Source organism: Thermobia domestica, chromosome 14 (genome assembly GCF_964235325.1).
Source record: "Thermobia domestica chromosome 14, izTheDome1.hap1.1, whole genome shotgun sequence".
Classification (NCBI taxonomy): Eukaryota; Metazoa; Arthropoda; class Insecta; order Zygentoma; family Lepismatidae; genus Thermobia; species Thermobia domestica.
The window spans coordinates 111,393,210-111,411,983 of record NC_137467.1 but is presented as its reverse complement, the minus strand read 5'-3'; positions in this window follow the sequence as shown (position 1 = coordinate 111,411,983).

Below are 18,774 nucleotides of genomic sequence, written 5' to 3'. Positions count from 1 at the left end.
CCACGTATGAAATGCAAAATATGCAATATTTACTACGTATATAAGGAACCAAAATCCAATTTTCTTTTAAACATTTGTGACGTTTCATTGTGATACAATTTGGACATTTAATGTAGGCTATTTCTGATAGAAATTTAGCAGTAAAATATGACTCATTCAGTTTTTCTTTCTGTCTATTTTCTATCTTTTTTCTTGTCTTTTTTTCCAGTTTGCATTACTAGTCTGGAATGGAAGGTATGACCTATGCTACCTACTAGGTTTAGTATAATGCATTCCAAAACTTTACGTTTAATGAACACTACCGAATTGGCAACCGAAGCACGCGGAGATGACTGGATGTATGTTAAACTTCTGGCATGATCCTGGATGTGTCTCGGAACTCTACAGTTTCACTGAAAAATGAGCAGTTAATTTGACCACCAAGTTTGGTATTCATTTTCAAAGTGGCTTAATGAAGTTTTCAAGCATTCTGACAAAAATTTAGAAAAGACGTTATTTCTATATTACTGTTGGATCTCTGAAAACGGAACTTTATAATGTTATGTTCTTTTCTTAAGCGTATAAATCCAACATTTATATATGTGCTCTCTTTTCTGTTTCTTTTTCTATCTCCGTTTCTCTCTCTGCCTCACTTCCGTACCACTAACAGATATCTATTGGTTTCAATTTTTCATTGAGATATGTTTCTCTCTACATCCACTTATGAATCTCGTTTCGTCTCATTTTTATTCTTTCACTTTATTGACAATAATACATGTATATTTTGAAATTAGAATTGCGCTCATGTTGTTGCTGATTTTAATAGAGAGGAAACGAGAAAAGAGAGGGGGTATCTTTATCAGACACGATTGTGGGATAAGAAGGTATATATTGGATGGTTTAGCTGCAAGGTGTATAAGTTCAGTAATTTATCATACGGGGTGTATAAGTTCATTAATTCACCATAAATATTGTCAAAAAGAAGTGGTTTTGTACCGAAGAAATGACAACATGAATTGTGAGAACTTTTTCAACAAACTGTCGAGATTTGAGAGTCGACAAACTTTACACTTTCCGGTACCACTACCTCGAAACCCCAGTAGCCAGAATTAGCCCGGGATTGGGGACTTATATATTTAAAAAAAAATGACAATCTCAGCAAAATGCAGATGTCTTTAAGTGTGTGAGAAAGAAGGAATTAAATCTCTCAATTCTAGTTCTATTAATCTTGTAGTTCTGAGTCTGTGTCAAAATTACTGACAGAAATAAGGACAATGAATTATAATTATTTTGTAGAACATTCCACTTTATTATCAGAATAATTTCATCTTCCGATTTGCTTAGTTGTGAAAAATTATAGAGTATATTGCTATGCTATGTAAAGTATGTGACTGTCGCTGATTTCTGATGACAATCAGAAACAGAATTTAAAGAAATAGTAATAGTTTTCTGTTAAAGGGTGTGGAGTGCAGGGGAAGAAAAGAGAAATCTCTGTATGAAACTCATATGTAAATCTCTCTCTTACTACCCCTTTACTTACAGGAATGTTGTATCATCCAAATTTAAAGAAAATCAAAAGATCTGCCAAATAAAATAATAGAAATTACTGAAATTTAGATAAAAGTCGGTAGAGCTAAGATTTAAAAAATATTATATATATATATATATATATATATATATATATATATATATATATATATATATATATATATATATATATATAGGGGAAACCATATAGTCGTTGGCACTCTGACAAATATTGGCACTTTCCTTAGTTTTTTGTCTTCACTAAGGAATAATGAATACGTGTTGGTGAAAACTTCCTGCAGGTGGCAGCTCTGATCCTCTCTGCCCGCGTTCCCTTTGTTTGTTTTGCCGGGAACCTTTCAGTTGGAGGTAAGCTCTAGTCGACAGTGGAAGCTATTTGGATTTTTCAATTTTGCAGGTAATTCTTATACTTTTTGTTAAGGATATCTATCAGCTTAAGAGAAATGTAATTAGTTTGCTATTGTTTAAAATGTTTTAATATTTTTTGCACGAGAGGAATTGGGTCTACTAATCATTCCAATAGTACATTTTCAACCGATTTGTTTGTTCTTCGAGTGAATGCATGGGGTGCCAATAACTGTACGAATGAAAATATAAAATGTCAGTTATTGGCACTAGAGTGCCAATCACTGTCTCTGATGCTGAAGAATAAAATAGCTTGGAAACTGTCCGATAATGCTTTCCATCTCCACATCTATTCTTGGTCAAAATTTTGGTTTCCTACTCTAATAAGTAACAGTTATTGGCACAGTGCCAAGAACTGTATAAATGATCATGCCAATGACTGTAGGGATTTGCAGCAGAATAGGTTCTGGTAATGAAATATGTCTAATATGCCTATTGAAATTATTTGTTCGTGTAGTCTAGTTCAGGGGCGGACTGGCAAAGTTTGGCCCACTCAGCTGAGTTACAGAGTTAGCCCACCATCAAAATATATTATAATAGTTTGAACTTTGAGTTACAGCAAGAAAGTATTTTTCAAAACTCAGCTAGTCGGCCATGAAGTGCGCGTGGTCACACACAAGCATAGTTATTAACAATGACGAGCTAGCCTAAGTCAATGTTAATAACGGAGTAAAGAAACTCCGGTAAAGGAAAGTCTGCTGTGAGATTCAAAACGTTAGTCCCAAACGTCTGGACGGTTGTGGACATTGTTGGTTTTAGCAACATGGGCATTTAGTTTCTACTTTTTATTTAATGGTAGGGCCTAGATCAATGTCAAACTTAAATCATTTCATATAAAATTAATTACAAAACGTTTTCTTATTGTTGCAGAAATCGGCACACAATGCCAAAGATTGGAAGAAAAATATATGCACTATAACAGAGAAGTTCTTCCCTTGAAGCAATATCAAAAAGTGTAGGAATAAAGACAGCATCGAAGGTATGACGTTCCTCGGTCTACATTACAATTCCATCTGAGAAATCAAGATGTGAAATCATCTTCCGGACCACTACCCATTTTAGAATAGGAAGAATCATTGTTGGTGAAATTGTTAATAAAATGTGCTGAAAAGAGTTTTCCCAGAAAGAAACAGGATATTCTTAAAAGTGTTTAGGACTTTCTCGTGAAACATCCTCGTCCTAACCCGTTTCCAAATAACATGCCGGGAGATGGATGGTATAAATCGTTCTTTCAAAGAAATCGTAAGGTTGCGGAAAGAACGTGCGAATCTGTTACAGGTGCGAGTGCTTGTGTAACAGATAACGACATAAGATCATGGTTTCATAACATACAGAAGTATTTTGAAACCAATAACCTTACAGATGTTCTGCAGGATGCAACACGTGTTTACAACGGTGATGAAGCTAACTTTTTGCTTTGGCCAAAAACTGGAAAGGTGTTAGCGGAAAACGAAGTAAGTAATGTGTACGATGTAGACACGCGGAAATGTAAAGTAGTCTTTAATAGTTATGTTGACTTTCAGTGCTGCAGGTGACGTTACACCTCCAATGATAGTTTTCCCTTATGTTCGTGTGCCTAATGATGTGGCTCTATCTGTGCCTACAGGACAGGGTATCGGTCGCCGTGAGAACGGGTGGATGAAAGCCGAAGTATTTTATGGATATATAGGTAATGTGTTGTATCCGTAATTAAAATCGAAAAATGACAAGTTCACGATTATATATTTTGTGGACGGTCATAAAACTCATCTTACTTACCAACTTAGCGAACTTTGCTGCAAGCTTCAAATTGAACTCATTGCTCTGTACCCCAATTCTACAAGAATATTGCAACCTGCTGACATTGCCGTATTTACACCATTGAAGGATGGGTGGAAGCAAGTGGTACGAGAGTGGCAACTTTATAATCAATTGCAGTCTCTGACGAAAGCTAAATTTGCTCCTCTGTTGAAACAAGCTCCTGTGTTGACACTTATATTTCGCCATCTATTATACAAAATGGATTTAGGGCATGCGGTTTACACCCATTTGGTCCCAACGACATAGATTACACTAGATGCGTTACAAAACCAATACAAACAGTTCAAGAAATACGCGGTGGTAATGAGCAAACTAAGGATGTAGTATTAACCAGAACCGAGTTTGAAAGTATAGTAGGAACTGATGTAATGAGAAGACTTCAGGAAGTTGACAATGAACAAATCCTTTTAAATAAGAACGAAGAATTCCATGTACTGTATCGCTTATTTCAACATTTTATAGATAATAGTAGGCCTAAGTCTTCAGTAGAGAGGTGTTAATCTTCAGTCGGGGCAGGCGAACAATCAGCAAGGTTCACCTGTATCATCTGCATGTATCCAACTCAATTATTTCAACCACTCAGATACTGCTAGTGATGCTCATACTCTTTGTGAAGTAAACCCTAGTACACCTACCAATGGCAGTACTACAGATGCAAATGCTTTACAAAAAGGTTCCGGCTCAACTCCAAAAAAGTTAAAGATCGAACACGCGCTGCTGCAAGATGTTTTAGTATGGCCAGAAACTCCTAAGAGAAAGAGGAAACAAAATGTAGAAAGACTGCCGTTTGTAATAACGTCTCATAAATATCAATCTATTTTGCACGACAAAAATGAAGAAAGCAATGAGTTGAACAAGAAAAGATCCGAAGGCAATGGAAGATATCTGAGACAAAGGAATAAGAGTTAAAACGCAGAGGAAAAGCACCTACAAAGAAATCAAATCATGAGGTCTATCTCGATTGTTCAACGCAGATAATTGGTCCTTCAACTTCTAACCTTAAACAAGACAAAGGACTGACTGAATCATTACAAAATGGAACGCTCACAAGGATGCTGAACTTCGATTCGTCATCAGCTGCGAGAAGCAACGTAATATCCTACAAACACTGTTTTCAGCCATTCTTTTCGGGAAGGATGGATCTTGAATGTGAGTTCTGCCACAGCAAATATCACAGTCGTTGCATTACATAGTACCATAAGGAACACATACCAGAAGACATAGAAGATGGATTTGTGTGTCACGGGTGCTATGTTCTACAGGATGACAGTGAACGTGGTCTTAGATGAGGACAAGATTAATGAAACGGATTGACATAAATCATTGAAACATACAATTTTGCTTGTGCATTTCCCATTTTTTTAATTTTAAAAATATGTTGTGCATTCCCCGGTTTCAATTTGCTTTTACTTCATAATGTTCAAGATCTAAAATGTCTATTTCTTGTCTATTAATACATATAATAATTGATATTACTTCCAGTCAAGCCTACAAGCCTTATTTCTGTCAATCGTATCTTCTACTGTATGCTTTATAATGGTGCCAATAACTGTCCTCATTGGGTGCCAATAACTGTTTTTTGAGTGCCAATAACTGTAAGATCATTGTCACATTACAAAATATAATTTTATTGCCAAACTTTACATTGGTATTGTAATTTCACAACATATTATTTAATTAGAGATTCCCAGAAAGTATATATTAAAAAATCGCCAGTATATGTTATAAAATAAGTCTGTTATAAAGATATGAATGAAAACAAATCCTTAAAGTGCCAATAACTGTATGGTTTCCCCTATATATATATATATATATATATATATATATATATATATATATATATATATATATATATATATATATATATATAATTTCTATAATGCCATTCCTGTAAGTGTGAGTTCCTTATTTAAAGTCCTGTAGCCCCTTTCGGACTTTCTTTGATATGTGGACTTACGCATGAGTTATCTGCCACCTTGGTTTATCAAAGAATAGGTGTGTGATTACCTTACTAGTTTCGAACATCTGATATTAAAGAACATGGAATCCAGCAAACCTGCAAGAAACAAACAAATTATTCTGGTACTTACCATACCAGCCGAAATTCCGTTAGGGAAGGTGATAACTCCATGTAGTTTAATAAACACTTTTATTATAAACACAACACTTAATCACTTAAACCACAACACTTAATTGATATCGATATAAGATATGCTCACAGTTGAACTAAAAATAATAAAAAAAACTCTTATGATTTTTTTATCACTAGTTCATAGTTAATAATATGTATTTGTATCTATTGCACAGTTCATCTTCTTTAATTTCCAGGTAGGTGTGTCCGTTACTTCACAGCATTAATCACAATTTTAGTGTCTATTCTTTCATGTTGATAGTATTCTTTTAAAACGGTTTTCGTAGCATCCTAAGGTAGATTAAGTCCTTGGTAAATGATTATAACTTTGAGTCCACCACTGTGTAACCACTTCAAACTTGGTTATAGTTGCACTTCTATCTCTCTCTATCTATATATTTTAATGGTTTGTTGCTGCATACGTAGGATGTGTGTATTCGTTACCAGTATTGTCAGATTGGATCTCAAAATGCATATAGTCTAGAAAACTGACACAGTTTAGTTAACTTATTTTGAACACCAATGGTGCAACTTATCGCACTTAACTAAGTTCACTTTGAAAATAAATATATGCACCTATCTTCCAATTCAACTAACTCTGTTGAATCTATAGATTTCATGATGAAAATAACTATTTCCACACGAGCAGCAACTTCACAGACCCGACCTAAACGCCAACTGCCTTGTTTTTCTCCAGATTTTCGGTTTTGTAAAAGGGGTTTGACGCCCAAGAGTCGTGCTTCGCATCAAAGCTACTGGCTTTTCAATAGAGATAACCTTTTCTATTGTCTATCTACCTGCTAACGGAACTTTGCAAGGAAGTATGCTGATTTTTATTTACATTGACTTTATACGCAAATAATTCACTTCTTATAGATTGTCACCTCGTTTCGAATCAAGCACTAAAATCTGCATTCTTTGGCCTTTCATTAGATACCAAATATGTTGTAGTCCCCTTCTGACATAACCTTAAGATTTTGCATTAAAAATAGGCCGGTTAATATGTTTTCCACCACCTGACATTTTCTTTTCTTATGTTGCTCTACTCACTGGTGCCCTCTAGCGGAAAGAATTAACAATGTCGCGGACAACCATAATAGTTCGGAGTTTTCTGCTTCCGGGTGACAATTTTACAAATTATTAATTATAGAATGAAATTAAACATACATCTACTTTACTTACAAGTATATACATATCTTTGCTACCATATACATATGTGGTATGGAGTTGTCATCCTCTATTAACTTTATTTGAAACAATTTCTTAGGGTAAGGATTCCCAGTTCCGTCTGTCCCCAGCAGAAAGCCAAAACTCCACCCTCCAATACCAGATAGTACTTGTTTTTTTTTCACGGCTGAAAGAAAGTTTTATGATACGATGTACGGAAGAACGGAAAAGGTAAAACAAACAATAAGGGTACGCGTAGCTTTCCAATACATAATTGACTCTTAAACACACTAATTCCTACATATTTTAATTATTATTATTATTTGATATTACAAACTGCTTCATCTGGTAAACCTGGAACGAATTCACAGCCTGTTTTGATAGATTCACTACGCCAGCTAGAATTCTTGTGAAATCGGCGGTTAACCCAAGATTTTCACACATCATTGTCCTTCTGTTTTTATATCTGTGTGTTAAAATTTGACAATAGACAAATATCCGACTTTCTGTCGCCTTTTCGGTAGTGTTACAACTCAGGGTGTTTTATGGTTTTTTTTAGTTCTATACAGTATTCTTATAGCTGCTTAACAGAAATAAAAGAGTAATCTTTAGTTTCAACTCACAATATAGTTGGCTAGGCTGACCAAGCATAGGTGACTGACCTTTTGGAGCTTAGTTGTCTTCTACAAGTTTGCTTTAAAAAAAATCTAACTCACTAGAGTCTATCTTTCTATATACGAAATCCAATATCTATAGTTACATTCTCGATATAAACTTGAATCTTACCAATACTTAGGAAATAAAATAAATATGATTCTAAGTTAATTAATAATATAAATAATATTTGAAAATAAAGAAAACCATTTCCATTTTGATATGCAAATTAATGATAACATTTCAATATACTACTATATAAACTTTATTAATGAAACTAATGTGAGACTGCGTCGTACATTTCCCCCCTTTGAGTTATATATTAATGGACAGAACAATTAATATATTACTCACAGATACAATACTTAAGAACTATAATAACTATGTAATGACTACTTGACAATTTAATATTCCTAACTCATTTTCAATAACATTGACAATACATCATATATAGCAAACTGACGATACAGAATTCTGATACATATGATAGTTTTAAGATATGTACATAGACATGGTTATTTCTCTCTTTTTTTTCTTTTTTTTATACGAGGCAAGACTATCTCATGTCTGTTGCTCGGATGTATTATCTTCCTTTTCTTTGTCTGCTCTCAGATCTTATTTCTTTAAGAGAAATGTATTTCTTTTAATTATCTCTTTTCCTGTGGCTACATCACAAAGTGTGTAGACATTTTTATCTGTTTTATCTACGATACGGAATGGTCCTCCATAGATTAACATCAACTTTTTAGATATTCCCGCTAAAGCATCGGATTTAGGGAATAGTCTGATGAGTACCAAATCACCTAAATTGTACTCAATTGTCTTATGCTGCTTGTCAAAATAAGCTTTACGGGATTCAGCCTTTTTCTTCAGATTTCTATGTGCTACTTCAATGTAATACTTCATATCTTTTCGTTTATCCACGTCTGGGATGTCAAATAATTTAGCGATACCACTAGATTGTGACCATCCTAAATGGACTTCGTACGGGGCTAGACCCGAGCTGAGGTGCTTTGCTGAGTTTAGACACTTTTCCACTTTGTTTAAGTATTTTGGCCAATTCTTATGATTACTATTCGTGTACTTCTTTAACATGCGAATAGTGGCTTTGACAGCAGTTTCAGCCATCTCTCCTTGAGGATAATACACGCTACTCATAATGTGTTTTATTCCTAAACTCTGGAGGTGATTTTTCCATTGTTTCGAATGGAACTGTGATCCTCTGTCACTTAAAATGAATTCTGCATTTGGGCATAATTTCAGAAAGTCTGTTAACTTCTGAATGGCAACGTGTGTAGTAGCACGCTTGCAGGGATAAAGTCCAACTAATTTCGAAAATGCATCTAAAAATACTAGAATATATTGGAATCCACCATTGCCTTTTACAAGAGGCCCGCAAAAATCGATACAGATCAGCTTTCCAGGTCTATCTGTAACTACAGAGTGTAATTTTCCTGTATAATAGCATGTTGGTGGATTGGCCTTTTGGCATAAATCACATGAACCGCAATATTTTCGTATACTGTGCCTCATTTTTGGCCATACAAAGTTTTCACTTAGCTGTGGCAACAATTTACTTGCTGACAGATGGCCATTCTGATCGTGATAATAATGGAGTAAGGGATACACCATTACTTCAGGGATACAAATACGTACTCCTATTGTATCACGTTTACAAAGTTTTCCATTTATTAACTCGTATGAATGATGTTTCCCTTTGATGCATTTAGATGTGTCGTTTGATTCGACTTTTCGTTTTATGTTTCCATAGAATGTGTCAAAGGTCTGTAACTCTGACAACATTGCTATGAAGTTTCTCAGTTCACCTGGCAGTTCCTCTATGATGCCCATTAGAGATTCTTTTATTACAGGCTTAGCATCTATCTCAGAAGTAAAATTTCCATCAGGAGGATATCTTGAATGGAAATCTGCCAAGTTATCCGTGGACCGAACATGTTCAAAAATAAAATCTAAATTTGCCAAAGATAAAGACCACCTAACTAAACGTTGGTTCGTTAACCTGCAATACAAAATAAACTTCAAAGCCAAGTGATCAGACCTTATTTTAAATTTTCTTCCTATCAAATAATGCTTGAATTTTGAAACACCCTCTATTAGTGCCGCTAATTCTTTTTTCCGTTGTATTATAATTTCTCTGTGCTGCATTGAACACTTTTGATGACATGCCTATTATTCGTTTGTCATTATTGTCATCAATTTGATAGAGATGACTAGAACAAGCTACATTACTGGCATCTACCTCTAAAATCATCTCTTTATTAGGAAGAGGGTTCTTGAGTACTATATCTTCTTGAAAAATCAATTTAATTTTCTCAAGAGCATCTTGATGTTCTTTGGTCCATTTGAATTTAGTATTCTTTTTAAGCAAGTTAAAGAGTGGGTGTAGTACTTCTGAATATTGGTGGCTAAAACATATATAGAACCCTAAGTATCCAATCAACTTTCTCAACTCTTTTACGTTGCGTGGTGCTCGAAACTGCATTACATGCTCAATTTTCTGTGGATCTTTCCCAATTCCTTCATGTGATAATTCAAAACCCAAAATTTTTATTTTCGGCTTAGCAAACTCGCAAACTCGCAACACTCTTTCTTTCAGTTCTGTGGGAGTTGGGAATACTCTTTTACCCAACTGCAGTGTGGGGTCACTATCAAATAGCCTCGCCTTTGAATTCCCCAATCCTACCTTAGGAAAATGTATACTTTCTACAATCTCTCCTATCTCACTTTTCTCACTTAACTCACTAATAATGCCACTTTGCAATGATTCCTCTAATTGTCTAAGAACTAAATCATCACTCGATATTTCTTGATCTCTAAAGTTAACTTCAATATAGTGGGGTCTTTGTAATATCAACAGCGCTCTTGAATAATCTAGAATAGCAGCGGATTCTACAAAAAATTGGGATCCTAATATCACATCTTTATTTAATCCTTCTGCAATGATGCCAACTGTATAATAAGTTTTCCCCTGTACAATAACCTCAAGAAGAGTTTGGCCTTTGACTGTGGCTATTTTCTTACCGAACGCTGAAGTAACTTTTATGTTATTTGCTTTTAAAAATGGTGGTTGTGTTTGGTTACCTAGTATCGTTTCAAATAAGTTGTTATTTATTGCGGATATACTTACTCCAGAATCTAACAATGCATTTACAGATTGAGCATAAATATTTACATTTATCTCTGGTAAAACTACTACATTGTTTCTCACAACTGGGTCGTCTTTTGTATCTAACAGATTATCAAAAATTCCATTTGCCTCATTAAATGTTTCCCTCTCTAATTCTACCTTTCTACCATCTTTCAATAACAATGAAATAGTGTCTTTAGTATTACTTTCAAAATTTTGAGTACTATTTATTTCTTCGCATTTTACACATTTATTTTCATTCTCCTCAATACTTTTAACATATGTTTCATTATCGTCTGCCAAGTCAGAACTATTGTTTGCGAGCACACACAGGGCTTTATTCGTCTGTTGGATATCAGATGTTCTATTCACAAGTACTACATACAACTTTCCCGCTGTATGTGCTGGAAAGCATCAGTTATTATAATGAGGACCCCCTGTCACACTGGGTGCATTTTGGTTAGTTTGGTAACCTTGTCCTTCGCTATTATGATAGGTTTCTAGCAGTTGTATTTGTTGCTCCGGAATGTAGTTGTTTTGATTTCTACTTCCATTCCGTGTACTGTTATTTCCCCTTCTCGAACCTCGCTGTCCCCTGTGGTTTTGTCTATTTTCAGGTGAAGGGTAGCGCTCATTACGGGGTGATTGATCTCCTTCTCTTCTCCCGTTATGACCTGAATTTGGACTCTCATTACTATTGCCTCTATTGTCTCTCTGTTGCTGTCCTCGTGTGTAAGAGACATTCCTTCTATTATTCCTACGAGGATGTGTGTCTACCCTCTCAGAGGACACTTGCAACATATTCATATTTCTACGTGGAGGAAATCTATCTCGGTCGTAATGAGTTGCCTGTACTTCGTTCACAATCGCGAGTAAATCTGTAAGAGATTGTGGTTTCGAAGCCACTAAGGTCCTAAATATATATACTGGAAGTTTTCTCGGTAAGAGTTTCAATAAGCAAGATTCGTCTACAGGAGGATCCAATATTGAATTTTGATGTAGGATGTTCAACAGAAAATCAGAAGGATTTTTATGAACCTTATTGTCGAATTGAACTGTTAACAAATTAGCTCTTAGTGTAGCCAATCGTTCCTGACTTAAGTAGGTTTCTCTAAATTTAATCACAAACTCTTCATACGTAACAATTTTCTGACGCATGACTTTGAACCACGAAAGTGCTGGCCCTTTTAACGTTCTACTAATGAATGACAAACGTGCTTCATTAGGTACACCTATTAATGCGAAGTAATTGTCTAAGTCTAGCAAAAAGTTATAAGTTTGTGGTTCGTCCTCTGTACCCTGATAATTTGGTAGGCTTAGATCACGATGAATAAAAGGGTTCATGACGGTCGACAACTGTGCTGTCTGATTATCGAGTGGTGAAACAGAGGATGCAGGTGGTGCTATGCTCGGCGAAATTGTTTCATTAGGAATAGTACGTGAACATGAGGGCATAGCCTGTTCTGGTGGAATGCTAGTGTGTGAGGAGACTTCTACGCGATTTGATTCAATGATATTTAGTCTGGCAGAAATCATTTCTTCTATGGCCTCTACTTTCCCGGTTATTCTCGAATCTACACTCTCGATAGTGTTTCTTAATTCATCAGTTACATTCGCAGTACAGAAATTATATCACTACATTTTGTCTCTACTTCTGCCCGATTTCTTTCAACATGACCAATAATATTATCACCTTGCTCTTCTAAAGATCCTATCTTATTTCCTAGATCATTTCTAACTTCTTCTAAATTTCTAGCTGTCTGGTCTAAATTTTCAGAAACTTGATTTACTGTTACATTTAATTGTTGTACGGTGTTCTCTATATCGTTATGCAGTTGTTGCTCTGTATTTTGTAATGACCTACTCAGCCTAGATTCAAGCTCTTTCTGTGAATTTTCTAAATCCCTTCTTGTATTTCACAGCTCTTCCTTTGTATCTTCCAGCTTACTAGACAATGCACTAATTTTACTATCTAACTCCTGGTGAGTTTGTGCTAGTTTAGAGCCTAACTCTTGAACCTCTTTCCTAATTTCGGTTTTCAGTTCACGCTGTAACTCTTGTTGCGATTTATCAATTTTGTTATGCAATTCTTGCTGCATTCGCACCAAGAATTGCAACACTGGGTCTGATGAACTCCTAGTTGTGTCTCCTATCCCATCTGTCTCATTACCTACTTCTATGTTTTCGTCTCTCACTTGAATTTTATCTCCCTGATCTCCTACTTCTGTAACTGACATACTTTGTGCTTGTTTTAAATCTCTAACTTCTTCGTTCATCTTTCTGCTTTTCAGCCTAGTCAAGACCATCAATCCTAATTAATCTAATAAATTGACTAATAAAAAGAAAAGAATCTCTATTTTATGTAAACGTTATTTCAATAAATTTATCTCCCCCCTTCAACTTTACAACTTCTCAAGTATTATAAATAAACACATTTCTACACACATTTTACTTTTATATCAATTATGTTTTGGAAAGCATTTGGGACAAAATAAATTCATTACACGAAAAATTTAACTAATCTTTAAGTAATCACACACTCGGTTATACGCTAGGATGTGAACAACAGTGCGTAACCTGCAAACTTCTTGCTAAACACGTAGGGTGTTAAAACATTTAAGTAAAGAAATGATCAACGTGGTTAAGCACTCACACATGGACGCCAAAATTATGTGATTGTACTGCGCCTTTGCCTGTAATCCTAGCATATAATATTGCTACTACGCTGGGTGCCAAACTAATGTGTAAATAACTAGGCACAGAAGCGTAGTAATTGCCCCACGCTGGGCGCCAAACTTATGTGGAGTGCAGGGGAAGAAAAGAGAAATCTCTGTATGAAACTCATATGTAAATTTCTCTCTTACTACCCCTTTACTTACAGGAATGTTGTATCATCCAAATTTAAAGAAAATCAAAAGATCTGCCAAATAAAATAATAGAAATTACTGAAATTTAGATAAAAGTCGGTAGAGCTAAGATTAAAAAAATATTATATATATATATATATATATATATATATATATATATATATATATATATATATATATATATATATAATTTCTATAATGCCATTCCTGTAAGTGTGAGTTCCTTATTTAAAGTCCTGTAGCCCCTTTCGGACTTTCTTTGATATGTGGACTTACGCATGAGTTATCTGCCACCTTGGTTTATCAAAGAATAGGTGTGTGATTACCTTACTAGTTTCGAACATCTGATATTAAAGAACATGGAATCCAGCAAACCTGCAAGAAACAAACAAATTATTCTGGTACTTACCATACCAGCCGAAATTCCGTTAGGGAAGGTGATAACTCCATGTAGTTTAATAAACACTTTTATTATAAACACAACACTTAATCACTTAAACCACAACACTTAATTGATATCGATATAAGATATGCTCACAGTTGAACTAAAAATAATAAAAAAAACTCTTATGATTTTTTTATCACTAGTTCATAGTTAATAATATGTATTTGTATCTATTGCACAGTTCATCTTCTTTAATTTCCAGGTAGGTGTGTCCGTTACTTCACAGCATTAATCACAATTTTAGTGTCTATTCTTTCATGTTGATAGTATTCTTTTAAAACGGTTTTCGTAGCATCCTAAGGTAGATTAAGTCCTTGGTAAATGATTATAACTTTGAGTCCACCACTGTGTAACCACTTCAAACTTGGTTATAGTTGCACTTCTATCTCTCTCTATCTATATATTTTAATGGTTTGTTGCTGCATACGTAGGATGTGTGTATTCGTTACCAGTATTGTCAGATTGGATCTCAAAATGCATATAGTCTAGAAAACTGACACAGTTTAGTTAACTTATTTTGAACACCAATGGTGCAACTTATCGCACTTAACTAAGTTCACTTTGAAAATAAATATATGCACCTATCTTCCAATTCAACTAACTCTGTTGAATCTATAGATTTCATGATGAAAATAACTATTTCCACACGAGCAGCAACTTCACAGACCCGACCTAAACGCCAACTGCCTTGTTTTTCTCCAGATTTTCGGTTTTGTAAAAGGGGTTTGACGCCCAAGAGTCGTGCTTCGCATCAAAGCTACTGGCTTTTCAATAGAGATAACCTTTTCTATTGTCTATCTACCTGCTAACGGAACTTTGCAAGGAAGTATGCTGATTTTTATTTACATTGACTTTATACGCAAATAATTCACTTCTTATAGATTGTCACCTCGTTTCGAATCAAGCACTAAAATCTGCATTCTTTGGCCTTTCATTAGATACCAAATATGTTGTAGTCCCCTTCTGACATAACCTTAAGATTTTGCATTAAAAATAGGCCGGTTAATATGTTTTCCACCACCTGACATTTTCTTTTCTTATGTTGCTCTACTCACTGGTGCCCTCTAGCGGAAAGAATTAACAATGTCGCGGACAACCATAATAGTTCGGAGTTTTCTGCTTCCGGGTGACAATTTTACAAATTATTAATTATAGAATGAAATTAAACATACATCTACTTTACTTACAAGTATATACATATCTTTGCTACCATATACATATGTGGTATGGAGTTGTCATCCTCTATTAACTTTATTTGAAACAATTTCTTAGGGTAAGGATTCCCAGTTCCGTCTGTCCCCAGCAGAAAGCCAAAACTCCACCCTCCAATACCAGATAGTACTTGTTTTTTTTTCACGGCTGAAAGAAAGTTTTATGATACGATGTACGGAAGAACGGAAAAGGTAAAACAAACAATAAGGGTACGCGTAGCTTTCCAATACATAATTGACTCTTAAACACACTAATTCCTACATATTTTAATTATTATTATTATTTGATATTACAAACTGCTTCATCTGGTAAACCTGGAACGAATTCACAGCCTGTTTTGATAGATTCACTACGCCAGCTAGAATTCTTGTGAAATCGGCGGTTAACCCAAGATTTTCACACATCATTGTCCTTCTGTTTTTATATCTGTGTGTTAAAATTTGACAATAGACAAATATCCGACTTTCTGTCGCCTTTTCGGTAGTGTTACAACTCAGGGTGTTTTATGGTTTTTTTTTAGTTCTATACAGTATTCTTATAGCTGCTTAACAGAAATAAAAGAGTAATCTTTAGTTTCAACTCACAATATAGTTGGCTAGGCTGACCAAGCATAGGTGACTGACCTTTTGGAGCTTAGTTGTCTTCTACAAGTTTGCTTTAAAAAAAAATCTAACTCACTAGAGTCTATCTTTCTATATACGAAATCCAATATCTATAGTTACATTCTCGATATAAACTTGAATCTTACCAATACTTAGGAAATAAAATAAATATGATTCTAAGTTAATTAATAATATAAATAATATTTGAAAATAAAGAAAACCATTTCCATTTTGATATGCAAATTAATGATAACATTTCAATATACTACTATATAAACTTTATTAATGAAACTAATGTGAGACTGCGTCGTACAAGGGGAAGTATAAGTACTTTTATTTTAACAACCTTTTTTGGCTTAAAACATTTGTTCGGGTTTACCCGCTTCTTCTAATTTAGTAGCGTTCCGGATTTGCATTTTTGAAATATGGGAACTCTATCTGTACCTTAAGGTGGGAATTTGTTTCGGACCATGCACTTAAGCCGCTTTGCCACAAGAGGCACATAGGAGTTTTTCTTTCGATTTCCTTAGGAATATTGCGAATGGTATGACTTTTAAATCTATGTTAAAAAAGAATACACATCGACACAATAAGACGATAATCTGATACCTAGGAAATATATTGAATTGTTTTTCATTTGTCCTCATGCTACCAAAACAGTACTTATGCTTTTTTTATTCCAGCCTTTTAATATAAGCATTCACACTATTGTCTGTTCTAGGTCGATACAATTCTAGTTCATGTATATGCTAGCTTTGGAAATACGAGTACAGCAGAGTTTCGCTTATCCGACATAAACAGGCAGGCAGAACGCCGGATAACATGAATGTGTTAAGAAAAGACCTATTAAAAATAAAACTTATGATATAATTTTACATATTACGCATCTAATAATCATGTTTTATAACAAATAAATGCACTGCACTGAATCAGGGATGTATCCAGCGTAAGGCCTTGAGGGCTGTCCCCCTCCGAAACTCAAGCACTTTTTAATAAACTTGCTTTTACCCTTTTGAGGTTCTTTTATATCAGTTTACTTGGAGTCAGTGTCCAAACTTTGGGCAATGTGCTGGTGTCGTGTTATAATTCTAAGAACATACCATAATGCCACTATACCAGGTGCAATTAAAGAACAGTTTTAAATAGGATTAACATTTCATTTCCGTTCTGTTTTTAACTTTAATATATTAGAACGATGCACTCAATGTCTTCTTGCTATTTTTGTTAAGTGATATACGTAGCAGACAGTTTTCTTTAGTTACATTTCTCTCGAAAATGTTTCATTTGTTTCTGCTATAATGCAGTTTCCAAAGTAAACCGGTTTATAAATGAAAAGTAGGAAAAAGTTTAAGAGAAATACAGAACTGTTGCATTATTATTATTATTATTATTATTATTATTATTATTATTATTATTATTATTATTATTATTATTATTATTATTATTATTATTATTATTATTGACATTTTTAAAACATTAGAATTACGTGCTTACGAAGATTCGTGTTGGGCCCCCTCCGAATAGAAAACCTGGATACGTGTCTGCACTGAATGATAGACATATGAGTCAAGGTGTAGACGGGCGCACTAGGCGATAGACTCCAGAGCATGAAAAATAGATTAAGACCACAACTTGCAGTTCTTCTTGCCGATTGGTGCTATCTGCAATGATATGTCGAATCATACGGTATGTGGAACAAAGGAAGGTCAGATAAGCGAGACCATGTTGTATTTGTGTTTCACGCACCTAAACCTGTAAAAAAGTTTGTATAAACAATTATCTTTCACTCCCTAGCTAAATTTCTGGGTATGATCACACACCTTGCTTTACAAATTATAGTCTTATAAAGAAAAATAAATTAGCTAAAAGCTAAAGAGAAGCCAGCCTCAATAATTTACTTTTTTTTTATAATGGCAAACTAGTCCATTTCATCACGATAAATCACATTTGGTACTAAGATGTATTTTTCTGTCCGTATATATCCTTCATACTTTGTTGGAGACAAAAGTGTTCTTTTCCCAAGGAAACAGGATGAAACAAGCTATACAACAGCATGAACTGAAAACAATAGGTATTACCAATAGTACTCTAATACTGGATAAATACGTCATTACAGCAAAATATCAATAAGTTATGTCCTTATTATATTGCTTCGGTTCTTACCCTAATGTTTTGTAAAAAAAAAAAAGGTGGGATGGGATGGGATTCGACCTAGTGTCAAAAAGTGTAAGAACTACTAATCCACCCCGCTACCCACCTAACCACAGAAACTACTTTTTCCTTGTTCTCTTTTTCTTAACAAATAAATGCTAATATTCATAGCGCATGTCACTTCCAACCTCAAGACAGGAGATTTACTCTTTGTTTCTATATTTCCATACGACATCTTGGTTACAGAAGATAATTTATATTTAGCAGAAAATCTACACACTAGGTTTTAACCAATAAATGCAACATTTTTCTCCACTATCCAGTTCCTGGATCCAACTCCTCGACTCCCCTACTGAATTCCCTCCGCAATCGTGCTCTGCTACTGAAAAATCCCTAAAAATCATGATTGCCAGTATTCACAAAACCGAGCATAATTTTGTTTTTTGCTTATATTTTTATTATTTTATTATATTTTTTGGAGACATCTCCTTAGATGGATTGCTTTCTATTATCTCTAAATACTAATAACTGAATTTTACCCATAAACTTAAGGAAAATGGAATAAATGCGAAAAATCGTGAGTTACAGTATACGCGCAATTTTTATTGCGCAAGGGAGTACATGTGTGCACTAGTGAACTCGTGAGTGCTGAAAGCTTTTTCCAA